Genomic DNA, 18,358 nt, shown 5'->3' with positions numbered 1-18,358 from the left:
ACACTGAATTCTCTATTCGGAATGCCTTTTCCCAGCTTCCATCCCAACTTGATCGACTCAGCCCAAGCCTATCCACAAAGCCCCAGGACAATCCCCAGCCTGTGTTATTGTAGGTCAAACTGACCTTTATATTCTTGGGCTTCCATCATACCCTAGGTGAATATGTATTCATAGTACTGTTGACTCTCTGTTGCATGTGCTTAATTGCATGTGTGTTTACATTTCTATATCACTACTATATTCCTAGCACTTAGCACCACATCTGGAACATGACAGACACTCAGTAAATTGTGGCTGTATAAAATCATTCAATCTATTAATTCAACACATAGTTTTTTAAGTGCTTGCTCTGTGCCAAACTCTTCTCAGAAATGAGAATACAGCAATGAGCAAAACAGACAAAACTCCCTGCCCTCAGGGCTTACATTCTAAAGGAAGAGACATGATAAACTGTTTTTTTTTTTTTAGTTTATTTTTATTTATTTATTTAAGTAATTTCTACACTCAACATGGAGCTTGAACTCACAACCCCAAGATCGAGTCACATACTCTTCTAACTGAGCCAGCCAGGTGACCCCAGACACAGTAAACTAGATAAACAAGTAAAATGCATAGTAGAAGGATACGGGTTGTAGGAAGAGTTTGGTTGTGGTAGGGTGAAACTTTAGGTAGGGGAGCCTGGTAAGGGCTTGCAGAGAAAGTGACATTCACAGGGAACATACCAATATACTGAGTACGGGCCAGAAGAGGTAAAGCAACATCTTTGAGGATTTTTCCATGTTATAAGGATAGAGATTGAGGAAGAGGGTGGACTGGCTCAAGGTCACAGAGCTAATAAGTACTACAGCTAAGGGGTGTGGATCCGACTTCGCGCCAAAGCCCTTACCATAGCACCACAACTGCCTCCGACAAGAGCCCAAGAACAGTCACAGTGAGCCTCTCATTTTGCCAATTCCTCAAGTGGGCTTTCTCACTACCATTGAATGAAGTTTTTCAAACGCCAATTATGAGTCCAAAAAATGTCAGAGGAGAGTAGAAAAATCTATCTTCTCTGAACAGGAAAGGACAGGTAGATATATTCTCCTGAATTGAAAGAGAAGAAACAACTAGATTATTACCACTTACCTTTATGCATGTTCTATATTTATGATAGTAAGGCCTGGAAAAGGGTTAAATTCTTCTTCCTTTTATATTCAGGAAAACCTACCTAACTAGGGTTTTTCTCTAGTAAACAAAAAGATCAGAAACCAAAGTGTGTGAAGTGCTCTGATTTCACCAAAGAAAAGTACTAAATTATCACACCAGAGCACTAACATTTTGTTTTCTCTCTCCAAGAAGTTGGACTGATCTTGTTCTGTCTCCCAAGTTTCAGATCCATCAGCCTCGACTACAGGATGGACAATAATAGGTATATTTGCTTGCCATTTTCCTTAAATGTAGTCCAAGTATCTAAAGAAAGTTTGGAGTTTCTAATGTCTTTTTCAGCTTGCTTGATTGTGGATGAGTTGGAATTGTAGCTCTAGGTTCCAGTCCAGAACCTGAAAGAAAATTAGGCCAAATAAAATGAATTTAGGCAGTAGTGGAGAAAATATATTAACAAAGACCAGGACTCTTGAGATGCTGTTTTTCACTGGCTTTAACCATGAGGATCAAACTGTGTCAATGAGCATAACTGCTTTGTACCTTTAACATGTGGGCTTGGTTGGTGGGAATTGCATAGGCCAGGGATTTATTCATAGGAATTTGGATTATTTTAGTATATCAACAAACTTTATGTTATTTTGAAGCAATAAACATATTAATACTTCACACTTCTATTCAATGTTTCATCAGAGACCTTTCCAATACTTTAAAAATAAGTTTTCCAGGGGTACCTGCGTGGCTCAGTTGGTTAAGCATCTGACTCTTGGCTTCAGCTCAGGTCATGGTCTCATGGTTTGTAGGTTTGAGCCCCGCATCAGGCTTCGAGCTGACAGTACAGAGCCCACTTGGGAATATCTCTCTCCCTCTTTCTCTGCTCCTCCCGATTGCTCTCTCTCAAAATAAACTTTAAAAATTTAAAAAAAAAAAAAAAAAAAAAAAACCACTAAGTTTTCTGGACCATGAATATTCTAAGATGCAATTTTCACTGCTGGCTTCATATGTATATAATGACAGGGAAGCAAAAAAGATGGGCCAGGGTCAAAAAGAGAAATGTGTGTCGGCACTGAAATTGAATTCCTGGACCCACATCCGGGTGTCACGTTACCAAACAGGAGGAGATAAAGATGGATATTCTATCCAGGCTGAGCTAGAAGGTGCCATTCCAATGATTTGGGCAGAAATTGAGTTTGCAAAAATGAAAGTAACATTAGAGGCAAGAAACAAGATAGAGGAAATTCAATTTTCATCATGCAGAGATGAGAACACTTGGAGGGCATTTGAATGTGTTCTTTTCATATATCCAAGGAAACAAAAATCTCATAAGGTGGCTGAAACTCCTTAAAGGTACATCTCTATTTGAAGAAGTCAGTATGTGAAGCAAGGATAAGCCAAATGCTTATTTAGAAACCGAAGATCTATCTTTCTTTGTCAGACAGACTGGGTTTAGATTCTAATTTGCCATTGGCTAGCTGAGTGACCATGGGCGTCTTTCTTAACCTCTCTAAAATTCAGTTGTTAGGAGGACCAAATGATGTAATACATGGAAAGCACTTGTCATTCTCCTTGGCACGTAGTCTACATTCAATAAACAGTAGCTGCTGCTGCTTCTACTACGATTCCCCTTCATTTCACCACGTCCCACTTACATTTTCATCCTTTGCATTTTATTCAACTACATTATTATCTAGACTGGGAATAAGGAGTCAGAAAGCTGACACACCCAATTAATCCTCAGATCAGAGGGTTCAATTGCCTCAAAACCTGGCGCCCACGTTTTTCATGTGTTTCTTGTGAAAGAATGGTTTCACTGGAAATGACCTCACCTACCTTTCTAAAATGATGGAGCTCATCTGAACATCTGGTGTGAAACCATAACTACCCCTTAACATGGATTTATTTTTTAAATCTCTACAATTATCTTTTTATCCTTTTATCTCAGTGAGAAGCTATTCTTCCTCTTCCTCTGAAGTTACCTTCCCCTAAGGTTCCAGTATCCTTGGGAAAATCACTCCCACATTTTCCTTATTCTCTCTATTTACCTTTAACAAAATCACAAGATGTCTTAAAAATCTTTGTAAAAAGTGATACGTACAAATATCCAAGTAGAAAAAAAGAAAGTAAAAAGTACTGAAAATTCTAACCACCTAGATTCACTATCATTAACATATGTGACCATTATTTCGGACATCTTTCTATTTTTACACATAAAAGAACAATAAATAGATATAATTGCTAGAAGAATCAAACTATATTTTTAAAAATTTTTTGATGTTTATTTATTTGAGAGAGAGAAAGTATGTGTGTGTGTGAGCAGGGAAGGGGCAGAGAGAGGAGACACAGAAATCTGAAGCAGGTTCCAGGCTCTGAGCTGTCAGCACAAAGCCTGACCCAGGGCTTGAACTCATGGACTGAGAGATCATGACCTGAGCTGAAGCCGGATGCTTAACTGACTGAGCCACCTAGGCACCCCCAAAATCAAACTACTTTAAAATATAAAATATTAAGTTTATTTTTATTTGAGAGTCACAGACAATATAATATTTTGCCATTACTCAAAGTGGCTTCAGGCTAACTTTCTAAGAGTCATTCAACAAACTGGCCTTTACATTAAATTAACTTTTGGTAATTGGATCAATGAATTAGCTTTTAGTGAATTGGCCTGTTTCTTTTTGAGTAGGAAGTCAGTAGTACTGCCTAAAGAATCAGAGGATTAAATATTTATATAATACTTTATATATGTATATTATATAACATTATAGTAATTATAGTAAGACTACTATAGTAATCATAGTAAAATTATAGTAAGACTAAGACAAAGACATAAACCTTCCAAGTAATCAGAAGTATTGCACACACATATAGACACAGGAAAGGAAAAAAAAAATATATATATATATATATATTTATAAAACTTTAAAGCACTAAACCAGCGAAAAAGTGGCAAAAGCAAACCCAAATGTATCTGTGATAGCAATAAGTACAAATGGGCTAACATCACCCCTTTAAAAAGATCTGATTGAAAACAGGAAAAATGACTATAAATGTTTAAAAAGAAAGCTAAACTTCTGTATCCCTTCCCTATCCCAAATAGCCATGAGGTCTCTAATGAGCCTCAGCAAAAGGCTGGAGATTACTTGCCCGAGAACTTGAACCAGGCAGACTGACTCTGGACTTGGAGATACCTGGAACACCATAAGGGTGAGTGTGACACAAGTCCTACTGAGAGGTGGGAACCACCAACTTCCTTGTTCAGGTCCTGGAATTCAAGCAATCATGCTTAACCCTGGCCCAATCCTGCTTGCAACTGGAGAATTTCTTTCAGATGAAAGTCACTGGTTACAAGAGACAACCAAGTCTCTCTGATTACTCCTCAATGAAGCTCACCAATATCCAAGCTCCATCACTGCATATTGAGTCCCAATCCACTTTCCACCTCCTCACTATTAAATATGAACTGACAACAAAAGATTGTCACACATTCGAAGAAAGTTTCTAACACAAAAGGCAGAGAGGAAAAAAACAAACTGAAATAATTGTAAAAATAAAAAAGGAAAGAAGAAAACTTTAAAAAAATTAATAATTCAAAGGCTCCTGGGTGGCTCAGTTGATTAAGCATCTGACTTCAGATCATGCAAAGTCATGGTCTTATGGTTTGAGTTTGAGCCCCACATTGGACTCTCTACTGTCAGCATGGAGCTGGCTTTGGATCCTCTGTCCCCCTTTCTGTATCCCCCCATCCCCCACTTGCATTCTCCCTCTCTCTCTCTCAAAAACAAAAATAAAAATAAATAAACATTAAAAAAATTAAAAAAGAAAATTAATAATTCAGAGACATAAGAGAATACATTACATGAATGAAACAAGAACATATATATTTATACATGGAACATTCAGAGAACAAAAAAATAACTCCTTTCATATTACTCATCAGATACCAGAAACTAACATTTCCTAAAGGATAAATAAAATAATAAGAAACATTTCCCAGATAGAATGGGGGTAAAAGAAATAAAACATGGGGAAGAAAATTAATACATTATTAGGGGTTCATGAACAAATATATAGATTTCTAGAAAATAACAAAAGAAAAAATGGAAGGGAGGAAATTATGAAATAACTAATAATTTTTTAAATTTTTATTTATTTTTGAGAAAGAGAGAGCGTGAGCAGGGGAGGGGCACGGTGGGGGGGGGGGGGGCGGGTGGCAGGCAGAGGATCCGAAGTGGGCTCCATGCTGACAGCAGCAAGCCTGATGTGGGGCTCGAACTCACAAACCATGAGATCATGACCTGAGCAGAAATGGGATGCTCAACCAACTGAGCCACCCAGGTGCCCCACTAATAAAAAATGTCTATCGAAGAACAGGATTTTCCAGATTGAAAGGGCACAATGAGTGCAGCAGACTAATGGAAAAATTACTTCCCCTGAGATAGATTGTTGCAAATTTCCAAAACATCAGGGATAAAGATAAGTTTCTAAAAGTGTGCAGAGAGAGCACACAAATGTTTGAGGATCAAATTGGCAAAAGACTTAACACCATTAGCAGTAGAGGACAACAAAGCAATTTTTAAAAATTTTTGATGTAATTATATCCCACTTATAATTCCATTTCCAGCCAAAGGATAAACTGTAGGGTTTGAACAAAGATAACTTGAGAATGTAAGGGCTCAAGGATTTTCTTTCCATGCACACTTGCCCAGAAGGCTAATATGAGATGTGACCTGACACAATGCGGACATAACCAAGAATAAAGAAGATGTGCAGGTAAAAAGGACTCCAGACAGGAAAGGAATTCCCAGGATAATGATGAAAGTAAGGTCTAGGCTGAAAGCTGGCCAGGACCCAGAATGCCACACAGTCCAGACAGGAGCAGGACACAGGAACACAGAAGACACATTTTCAAGAGGAAAGTGAAGTGTATAGAATGCTTGATATGCTTGATCATATTTAACAGAAGTTTTCAGTTCTGGTAAGGGTTTTGTATGAAAAACCATACAAAAAGGAGGCAATTTTTAACTCCAGTAAACAAAACAGAATAAAACAAATAAAAGTCATCAAAGAAAGGAAATTCAACCATTGTATAACTACATATCATGTCTGGGAATAGTAGTTACGATCTTATAATATGATCACTGAATATTGATTGAACTTCAAAGTAAGAGGAAAGAGGAAAGGAAGGGAAATGTATAGTTCTATGTATATGTATGCACATAGATGATGTGGGTTGGGGGCCAGTGGTAAAAGAGCTAAACCCTCTGCTATAGGAAATCCATATGTGATATCTATATTGAAAAATTATAAAATAGCACCACTTATTAGTACAGAGATACATACTAAAAGAAATATCTAAGAAAGTTGAAAATTGATGCCTCAGGGTGATGGAAATTGGGACTGGGGATGGATGGGGCAGGGAAAACTGAACATTTGAAGAAGAGTGAACAGTTTGAGTATACAGTCAAAATATGCACATGAGATGACTTCAAACCTCAATATGCAGTACTAGAAGGAAGCGGAGCAGTGCTTACCAAAAATTTTAAGAAAGAAACCCAAAAATTTTATTCCCAGTTAAACTTCAAGTGTAAAGGCAACAGAAAAAATTTTGAATGTATAAAAACTCAAAGAATAAAGATCCTGTGACCTCTTTGAAGAAGTCAAACTTCAGCCAATCAAATGATAAGTGAAAACACTACAGTCAAATAATTGACAGAGAGCATTCAATCCATTTAATTGGTAAAACTAAAGCAAATTGTGAGCATAATGGTCCAGAAGAGACTATAAATACTATAAATCATGAAAAAACATAAATGAAATAACTGAAAATGTTGAGGAAAGGGGGAGATAAGATGAAAGACAAATATACAGATTCCCCAAACTTTTATGACCAGGGGTAAAAATGTAAAGATAAATCAGGTAATGCAGGTATAATATTACTTTAGGTTGTAACAATGAACAGTAAGAAAAATAACAACCAAAATAGGTGGTTGAGGGGTAGTGCGGAGATTCTTTCCTTTGACCAAACCTGAATCAGGCTCCTCCAAGTTCTCTAACTGGTCCCTGACCTTGAATTCTGTCCATGGCCCATTTAGTCTAGTTTCAGCAAGAATCCCGATGGTGCAGTTTTGAGAGAATCCTCCACTCTTGACATCTGATCAACTTCCTCATCCTCCAAACTTGTATCTTCATGATCCTGGCCTGCCTTCAGCAAGAATCCTGTTGATCCTGGTCTAGCAAGAATCTTCCTAGCCTTGATGTTTTATCTTAGGACTTGTCCATCCACTGACTACCTCCCTGTTCCTTGGCTATGAGTTCTCACTTTTCCTTATTGTGTTTGGAGTTGAGCCTGATCTGTCTCCCCTACGACAAAACCTATTGTAGCAGTTCCCCTGAATAAAATTGGCCTTATTGTCTTTAACAAGTGCCAAAAATAATTTTTTCGTTAACAGTAGAATGTAAGGAAGAAGAGAGAGAAATATACTATAGCTACAGACCAATGTCCTAAAAGTCATTCAACAAACTGGCCTTACAGCAAATAAACTCTTGGTAATTGATCAACGAATCAGCTTTGGGAAAACTTCCTTTTAATGAATTGGCTTGTGTCTGCTTGAACAGGAAGCCAGTGAATACTGCCTAAAGAAACAGAGGAGCGAATATTTTATATAATACTTTATATGTGTATATTATGTAAAATTATAGCATAAAAAGAAAACCACTAAAACAAAGACATACACCTTCCAAGTAATCGAAAGTGTTACACACACATCCACACTCAAGGAAATAATATTAAAAAACTTTAAAGCAATAAAACAGCACCAAAAATGGTAGATGTAAACCCAAATATATCCATCATAGCAGTAAGTACAAATGGGCTAAAATCACTCATTAAAAAAATCTGATTGGATTTTTTTTTTTTAAACCTCAACCACTCTCAGGATACAAGGCTCTATACAAGAGAGTTTATTGACAGTTGTGGTGTCCAGCTGCCTAGATTTAAATCTGTGTTATTCGGAGTAACTTACTTAATTTCTCAGTGCCTCAGTTTCCTCCTTAAAAAATATGTGGGATATTAAGTAAAGTTAACTCACAGAATTATTGGGAAGATTTAGGAAGTTAATATATGTAAATGTTAATATAGGGATATTAAGTAAAGTTAACTCACAGAATTATTGGGAAGATTTAGGAAGTTAATATATGTAAAAAAAATATATGTATGGTTCCTGTGACATAGTAAAAGCTCAATAAATATTGTCTCGTTGCTATGACATGAGTCATATAAAATCAAATGATTCAAAAACGTTGAAAATAAGAGGATGGCCAAAGTCATATCCATCAAATGCCAACACAAAGAAAGCAGGGGTTTGATCTTAGTACAAGGAAAGACTGGATTAAAGGCAGGGTATTTAAATAAGACAAATAAGGGCAAAATATAATGATAAGTGCAACATTAACATTCATAAGGTAAAAATACAGGAAATATAAAGATAAATTGGCAGGAATCAACACAGCTAAGAACACCAAGTCAAGATGGTTTCATTGGGGAATTCTACAAATTAAAAAAAAAAAAAAAAGAATAGGTGATTCCAAAGCCATTTGAGCTGTTCCAGAACAAGAAGAAAAAGAAAACCAAAATAAGTTCCTGATGAATCAAAGACCTCAGTGTTATAGAAAAAAAACATTTGGGGAAAATTTAAAGATATAGCCTCACATAAAAAAAAAAATGTTTTTTTCAAAAAAGTTCACCAGGGGCGCCTGGGTGGCTCAGTTGGTTAAGCATCTAACTTCAGCTCAGGTCATGATCTCACGGTTTGTGAGTTTGAGCCCCGCTTCAGATTCTGTGCTGACAGCTCAGAGCTTGGAGTCTGCTTCAGATTCTGTGTCTCCCTTTCTCTCTGCCCCTCCCAAGTTTGCACTCTGTGTCTCTCTCTCTCAAAAATAAATAAACATTAAAAAAAATTGTTTTTTAAAGATATAACCTCAAAGTGAGGAAATAGGACAAATTCCAGAAGCCCTAAAACAAGATTAATAAATTCAACTTCAAAAATATATTTTTAAACTTCTACATACCAAGAAGTCAATAAAACATGTCAAAAGAGAAATAATTTATTAGAAGAAATATTTCCAATACTCATTATAGGTAAAGAAACCATTTCTTTAACATATAAAGCACTCCTACCAGTCAGAAGGAAAATGAATTTCCCCTTCTGAAGATACATATTTTAAAAACAGACAATAGTACAAAGAATATGAATGATCAGTCACAGGAAAGGAAATAGAAATAGCTTTAACATACAAAATGGTGCCTGATAATAGTTGCCTTTGACCCAGAACTTCTATGTAAATATGATATATTTGTAAGACTATATTTATTCTGTTGCTGTTTTTAAAATTTAAAAAATTGGAAATAACATAAATGCAGGGCCTATGGTAGACAGAATAATGCCCCCCCGCCCCCAATGATGCCCATGTCCTAATGCCCAGAATCTTTGAATATAGCAAGAGGGAATTAAGTTTGCAGATGGAATTAAGGTTGTTAACTGGCTGACCTGGAGATGAAGAGAGTAGCTTGGATTATCCAGGTGGGCCCAAGGTAATCAGAAGTGTCCTTAGAAGAGGAAGAGAGCTGCAGGAGAGTCTGTGTTAGACTGATGTAGTGTAAGAAGGACTCTGGACCACTGCTATGAAGATGGCTGTGGGCCCACGGATGCAGGCAGCACTTAGAAGGTAAAAAAGGTAAGAAAACTGATTTCTTCTCTTGAGCCTCCAGAAAAGAACAAAGTCCTTATGACACCTCAATTTGAGCCCAGTGAGACCCATTTCAGATTTCTGATTTCCAGAATTCTGCTATAATAAATCTGCGTTAGTTTAAGCCCCTAAATTTGTGGCAACTTGCGACAGCAGCAATAGGAAACTAATACCAGGGTGAATTAAAGAAGTTATGGTAACCCATACACTGGCATGCCATGCAGGCTTCACAGAAGAGTGGGAAACTCTATCATGGAATGATCATGGAAAACTCTCTGGAATATATATTAGTTGAAAAAAAAAAAACAAACAAAAAAGAAATGGAACAGTATATATGGTACCACCACCTGTTGTAAGGAAGGGTTTTTTTTATAATTTTTTTTAACATTTCTGTTTATTTTTGAGAGGCAGAGAGAGACAGAGCACAAGTTGGGATGGGGCAGAGAGAGAGAGGGAGACACAGAATCCAAAGTAGTTTCCAGGCCTGAGCTGTCAGCACAGAGCCCGATGCAGGGCTCAAACCCACCAACTGTGAGATCATGACCTGAGCCACAGTCGGATGCTTAACCAACTGAGCCACGCAGGCACCCCAAGAAGTGTTAAAATAAAGACATGCAAGAAACTAGAAACCAGTTACTTCCGGGTAGAGAAAGTAGGAGGCTGGGACAGAGGAGGCAGGCAGGAAAACACTTCGACTACATATCCTTAGGTAACTTTTAAATAAATAACAGATATTTTATTTAAAAATAAAGAAATGTGATTTTACCAAGGAAGCTGTCTTGATTCCTCAAAAGGGATCAGACTTTTGTATAATATACTCTGAAACTCTCAAAACTTTCTGTACTTCTTCAGAACTAGATACAAATGGTCCTCAACTCCTGATGGTTCAACTTAATATCTTTTGACTTTACGATGGCTGTGGAAGTGATATGCATTTAGTAGAAACTGTACTTCACATTTTTAATTTTGATCTTTCCCTGGGCTAGTGCTATGCTGTATGATACTCTCTCCTGATGCTGGGCCGTGTGATCACAGGCATACCCAACCGATACACTGACATCACTTCTGCACCCACACAACCATTCTGGTTTTCACTTTCAGTATTGTATTCAATGAGTTACAGGAGGGACTTAATACTGTATTATAAAATAGACTTTATGGTCGGTGGTTTTATTCAACTGTAACCGGTCTGTTAGGAACACGTTTAAGGTAGAATAGGTGAAGCTATGATGTTTGATAAGTTAGGTGTATTCAATGTATTTTGACTTAGTATATTTTCAATTTACAATGGTTATATCAAGATGTAACCCCATTGTAAGTTGAGAAAGATCTGTAGCATTATAAACTTAACCTCATACTTTGTAACAATATCACATTAAAACAATTAATTGTTGACCTCAGAGTATTTATTCAATATCTGTCTTACCCATTAGACTATATAAGTTTCGTGAGGGTAGGGACCAGCTTGTGTTTTAATAGTACCTACTACAGTGTCTAGCACTTACTAAGTATTTGTTGAATAAATAGATGAATTAGGTAATGAATGCAGCCAAGTACAAAGAGTAAGAAAGATTCATACTCCAATCAATTATGATTTTCAAAACCAGATAATGAATCCTCAAATGCAACATTAAGAAATAAGAGCATACAATGAAGACTATTATTGAAAGATCTATAAATGTCTAGCTATAAATAACTATCCTTCTCATATGGAACTGTATTAAATCACAGTTAAATCTGGTTCTCAAGCTTTCTTTATCTACAGAAAAAAGTTTCAACTATTTTTCAACTCCTGGTGTTAAGATCCCTGGACTGTGTTCACAGATTGAAGCCATTTAACACAGGGGTTGCCTTTTTACAGCTGTTTGCAGTTTCAGCTGTCAGTTGAGAGGCCTCTAATTCATAGGCTTTCTCTGTTTGCTCTCTCTACCTCACTGTGTCTGTTTCTTGCTGCTGCTGCTGCTGCTGCTGCTTCTCACTCCAACTCTTAGCTTCTTTCTTTTCTTTTTTCTTCATCGGAACATAGAGGCTGAAAGGCAGGGAGAAAGGGATCACTTTTCTATAGGCCTGGTAACCCCATGACTGCCTACAGTCAGGAATAGTGTACCACAGGACAATTCTTCAGAGAGAATGCTGTTCATTCGCCAACATCATTGTTTTCCTTCTGGGCATTCGCCTAGGCTATATTTTCCAGGCTCCTTTGCTGTTAGGTGGAACCATATATATGGGTTTTGGCCAATGGAACATGGGTCAATCATGGGTCTAGTGGCTGGATACAGAAACCTCGTGAACTCTCAAACCTTGGAGGATGCTTCCACTAAATTGGAAGCAGCCTGGGTTTCTGAGTTGCCATTTGAAAGAAAGTTACTCGGGAGATCCATCCAACCATGGACACCCGTGTTGGACTGTTTCAGGTGAAAAATAACTTATTTTAAACCATAAAAATGTTGGTAGCATTGTTACAATTCAGAAACTGGTACCTTGAAATGGGGTGCTGCATAGCATAAACCTAAAATATGGGAGTGATGTAGTGATTGGTGAGAAAACCAATGGTAGTAGCTAGAATGATGGAAACTATGCTATAAAGTGGCAAGACACTTCGAAAAGTTGTCACTTGCAGTAACTTGAAGGAAGACCATGTGTTTACTGAACCGAGCTCTAGGGGAAGTGGTTGGAAATAATTTGAGCGCAGTGTGTGTTGGTCACTATTAGCTGTCTTTGGTAATGTTTAATAGAAAAGAGGGGCGCCTGGGTGGCTCAGTCAGTTAGGCGTCCGACTTCAGCTCGGGTCACGATCTCGCGGTCCGTGAGTTTGAGCCCCGCGTCGGGCTCTGGGCTGATGGCTCCGAGCCTGGAGCCTGCTTCCGATTCTGTGTCTCCCTCTCTCTCTGCCCCTCCCCCGTTCATGCTCTGTCTCTCTCTGTCTCAAAAATAAATAAACGTAAAAAAAAAAAAGAAAAGAAAAGACATAAGTTCAGGAAAGAATTGGCTGGTTTGTAAGCTGAAATGAAAAGGAATAAAGAGTCAAGAAATACAGGACGTTGAAATGTTAGGGTAGCCAATACCTTTTAGATTCCCAAACAGTAAGAGATAAGGCTTTGAGTACGAAAAATAATGATACTCTTCAGTATTCAGTATTATCAAAAGACTCAGCTCCGGGGCAAAGATCAGATTAGGAATGTGGCCTTCCCAGATATTCTTTTAAATGGACATAGGGTAGCAGGCATTACCGGGGGAGAATGGCTTGTGGTGAGGAAACAAAGAAATAAAGTAATTTTGAGAATTATATGTATGCAAGAATTTTGGGTGTCTTTGGCGGTACAAGGACCTGGCTAAAGTTTATTAAGTTTGTAAAGGAATTTTATTGTCAAAGGTACGACCATTTAAAAAATTCTTTGAAATGTTAAACAACTTTTGAGATTAAAAGTCAATCCAACACAAAGCAATCTATAAAACTGTAAAAGCCCTAAGGAGAGCATCCCTCAGATGTGGCTAAAGAAGATGATGGACAAGATGTTACCTCCAAGAGGATAGGTATAGAGGCTGGGGAGAACTTTGGATCATGGAGCTCCCAACAGAGAGCTGAGTCAGGGCCTAACTGAACAGAGTAGAGAGATTTCAAAAGGTCTATACAGTGGGATTTTACAATCTAGCACCTGCTTTGTGTCTTCTTATCCTTTCTAAATAAGAGTTTTTATTGTGGATGTACATCCCTGTCCCATAATTTTTCATTGAGGGCAGAAAGAAAGGGACACATAATCTGCCTTTTTACAACCATAAGGAACTCTCTCTTAGGCCAGATGGAGAGGACTTACATCACCAGGAGATCCTGGACCTGGATCTGGATGCAAGGACTGGTTGGAATTTTAAAATGTTCCTTTGGGAGAAGGTTGGGTGTGTTCTTTGTGTGGGAAGAAGTTAACAGAACCTTGGTGAGTCGAAGGACAGCCTGAGGCAAAGAGAGTGTTACAGGCTCACCAAAACTAGTTCTCTCTTCTTCTTAGACACAGAACTAGATGACGTTTCCCAGCCTCCTTCACCCCAAAGTTTGGTGAGGCCAGGTAACTGAGTTATGACCAGTGACATGTAGGCACAAATTGCCACTTCTAGGCCTGGTTCATAATAATTTTCCATACAGTCATTCATACTCTCCCTTTGTCAGCCAGAAGCAGAGTCCCAAGGAAAGTTTCTGAAGTCCTAGGGCACAGGTCCATAAAGAGGATATGAGTTTATGGTCCATGGCTGCTATCATGCTACATGCGTGCCCTCCAGAGCCTAGAATACTAACTAGCTGATCCTCTACAAAGAAAGGTTATGAATCGCTGCTCTAGAGAATGACAGAACCATTGGATGGAAGGAGCCTGTCTTCTCAGTCACAACCACCACTTGGAGAGCCTACAGGCCAGGAATACTCACGTTGAACTATTGCCTAAGCTAGTGATAAGTTTTTGTTGTAATCTGCCACTGTGATATGGAAGTAATAACATTTCACTCACTCTACATACAGTTATGAAGGCATATGTTTACCTTGCATTGTATAGCTAAAAGCTTCTCATTCACTCCAGTACTTTGGAACATGGCTTCTGCCATGATTCAATTATACATCCTGGCATTCACCCATTCATCCATCTCCAAGTACTTATTGAGTATTTATTATGTGGCAGGCACTTTGCTGAGGATACTAGGATGAGTAAAAACACACTTGAACTCTGCCCTCAGAGAGCTGAGGGTTTAATAGAGAAGGCAATGGGAAGAAGAAGGGTAGCTGCTACCCCTCTAGATTTGACATAAGCTTTTGCAGTTCATCACAGCCCATAATGAGCCTGCTTTGTTCATTTACCTGCCTGGCTCCTGTACCACTCATGGTTTTCAGTCACCACACCAGAGTAGGTGAAAGGATAGTTTGGCTGGAGTATGGAGAGTGAAGGAGAGCATGTGGTGAGCATGTTGAAGACATATAGTTGTCCCTAGTTAAGGGACAAATTCAGAAATAGTAACAATAAGTAATTCACTCAATTAATATTTCATAAGCCCAGCAGTAAGTTCAGTTCTGAACAGAGTTGTGTCCACAGATCTTAAATCGGTGTTTGCTTTTCACTCAACTGTTTTATTCCTTGATTTGTACTCAAGAAAGAACCAATGGAGAGGAAGTGTGACAGTCCTGCTTCAAATCTTGGCTTTGTTTAATAGCTGTATTGTTTTGAAAAAGCTACTTTTCTATCCATTGATTAAAGATATATTATTTTTTAATTTCCCCAAGCCTTTGCCCATCACAATTGAACCATTTGTTTCTTTTTTTTTAATTTTTTTTCTTAATGTTTTTATTTTATTTTTGAGACAGAGAGAGACAGAGCATGAGCAGGGAAGGGGCAGAGAGAGAGGGAGACACAGAATCGGAAGCAGGCTCCAGGCTCTGAGCCATCAGCACAGAGCTCGATATGGGGCTCGAACTCACAGACTGTGAGATCATGACCTGAGCTGAAGTTGGACGCTCAACTGACTGAGCCACCCAGGCGCCCCTGAACCATTTGTTTCTTGCTCTCCCATCCGTATTGACTACCCAGATCTTGGATTTAACTTACCTTCCAAGACCCATGGGTGGTCTTAGTAATTAAACTTCCCTAAGTTTTATCTTGTAAGTCTTCACAGATATCCTGGATTCTGCCTACTAACCTAAATCTGTGGCATTTAAGCCAAAGTCTGAATGTTTGGTTTTGACATTTTTCTTCTTAGACCTTCAGATCTCCTATGCATGTGTATATATATATATATATATATATATATATATATATATATATACTTTTTTTTTTTTTTTTACTCTTCTCCCCTCTACTACTAGCCACCATTATCTTTCCTTTGACCTCCCAGGAACCTCTCTCTCCTGCCTTCAATATTTGTTGTACATCTCAGTATTGTTATGACTTCCCTCGCCTCTTACAATAAAGTCCACACCTTACGTGGCATTAGGGCTCTGAAGGTGCTAGCATTTCAATTGTATACATGGTGGATATTAGATATTCTAGTATATTAAAATTTTTCTTGGAAATTTTAAATACATGAAAAAGGCTGATTTTTAAAGTTGTTTTTTTTTTTTTTTGAGAGAAATTGAGAGAGAGAGAGAGAACCCATAGGGGAGGGGTAAAGGGAGAGGAAGAATCTTAAGCAGGCTTCCCACTCAACACAGCCCAACGCCAAGAGCCCAATGTAGAGCTCAATCCTACCATCTTGAGATCATGACCTGAACTGAAATCAAGAGTCAGATACTTAACCAACTGAGCCACCCAGGTGCTCCTGAGAAAGATTGATTTTTAAAGTGTATTTCCTGAGGAGACTGTGAAGCTTCTTAGCCTCCATAATCACATGAGCCAATTCTTCACAATATATACACATTATCTCACATATATTATTAAATTTATGATATTATATATCTATATTACATATAGGATATATATATATACACGTATATACCTATATATGTGTGTGTGTGTATATATATATATATATACACACGTATATACCTATATATGTGTGTGTGTGTATATATATATATCTTATATTATCTTATATCCTATTGTTCTATTGGTTCTGTTTCTCTGGAGAAAAAAATCTAACTAACAAAATTGCCACTGATGCTGTTGATATTACTGTTTTAAACAGATAAATTGTCTAGTATATATATATTTTCAAGTTATCTGCTTGTCTTGTTTAGATGAATTCCTAGGTCCTAGGATTTCTTGGTTAAGGGGCATGAATGTTTTCAAGTCTTTGCTACATATCACCTAATTGAACTCCAAGACAGTTACAAAAAATGAAACAGCCGTCGTTAAGTAGAGATACATAGCAGTGACATCTAAACTTCTGGCCAATGTTTCTCAAACTGAGTGCCTTATTCAATCGTTAGGTTTTCTCCAAAATGTGATTTCTTAAGATTGGCATCTTGCCTGGCCAGGTGGAAAGCTCAGAGACTGATTGGAGGGAAAGTCCTCCTCTTGCTATCCTTCCTGCTTACAAAGTGCCCAGTGTCTCATGAATATCTCCAGGACTTTTGCAATACTCCCAGCTCCATTTTGATTAGTCAGCTATTTCCTTGAAATGGTTATGAAGTCAAAGCAGGGCTATGAGGCTGCCAGCAGGGTGACATTAAGAAGTGGAATCACCAACGCTTAGACCGTAGAGCTGAGGGAGAATCCAAGAAACCATTTGGCCCAATTCTCTTGCTTCCGGCAGATAAGCTCTTCCATTAGCAGAAAAGTTTTAGAAGATCTAGACTGCTTTTGGCAAGGAATGGTGTCTCTCTAGTCATTGTGTTAAGATAAAGCAGAAATCACTATACAAGGAAAACAAATTACAGCTAAAACTAAAATATTATGCCTGTGAAGGAATGGCCCAGAGAGTAGTGACTATATGGGACTGTCCCAATTCATTACCTGTTTTTAATTTGCCTCCAGAGCCACATAAATTGGGATAGCAATTGCCATCAATTCACTTGGCATAGTCTCCGATCACCAAGGTGTTAAAAACAATTTTTAAAAAGCTTGTTTTCTGTACAAAGGATGCCACCATCAAACACCATCTTTACACATATCTTACCATCTTAAAGCAACCACTTTTATTTTTTTATTATTATTATTTTTTAATTTTTTTAATGTTTTTATTTATTTTTGAGGAGAGAGAAAGAGCATGAGCAGGGGAGGGACAGAGAGAGAGGGAGACACAGAATCTGAAGCAGGCTCCAGGCTCTAAGCTGTCAGCACAGAGCCCGATGCGGGGCTTGAACCTGAGCTGAAGCCGGATGCTCAACTGACTGAGCCACCCAGGTGCCCCATTAAAGCAACCACTTTTAGCATGTTGGTGCATATTTGTCTTGTGGGGTACAATCCAGAAGAATGCCTATACACTAGTTTAAGTTAGTTTTTTCCCTTCCTATTGCTTCATAGAAGTTTTTATGTGATTAATAATAGAGAAAACTATTCTTTCTTAATGACTACAGAATATCATAATTTACCCAACCATGCCATAACTTATCCAACCTTTCTCAATTTCTAATTTTAAATCATGTGGTGGTAAAAATGTTCATACATGGAGCATTCTCTGTATTTTTAAAAGGTAGTTTTCTAAAAATGAACTATCTTGTTGTTCAGCACACATGAATGGTTAGACAGTTTACAGTGAGGATGTCTTTTTCACTCTAAAGGGGCAATTTTTCCAAATGAATTCATTTTAGGATATCAATGGGTAGAAGTGGGCTGGGACTGTAAAATTATAAACATAGAGGCATGGATAAATTTTCTGAGTGATATTTGTGATATTTCTTATTTATAAATAGGTCTTAATTTTTGTACATTTTTCTGAATTGTTGTAGTTTTGGGAGCTAATGTAGTCTTTTTCCATGACTGTCATTTGGTGGGAGGTACATTTGGGCAGGCACTACCACTATGCCTTCTTAATCTTTTTTCAGGTTCTGTAACATATATGA

The sequence above is a fragment of the Neofelis nebulosa genome, chromosome 3 (genome assembly GCF_028018385.1).
Source record: "Neofelis nebulosa isolate mNeoNeb1 chromosome 3, mNeoNeb1.pri, whole genome shotgun sequence".
NCBI classification, from domain to species: Eukaryota; Metazoa; Chordata; class Mammalia; order Carnivora; family Felidae; genus Neofelis; species Neofelis nebulosa.
This window is presented reverse-complemented; position numbering follows the sequence as displayed.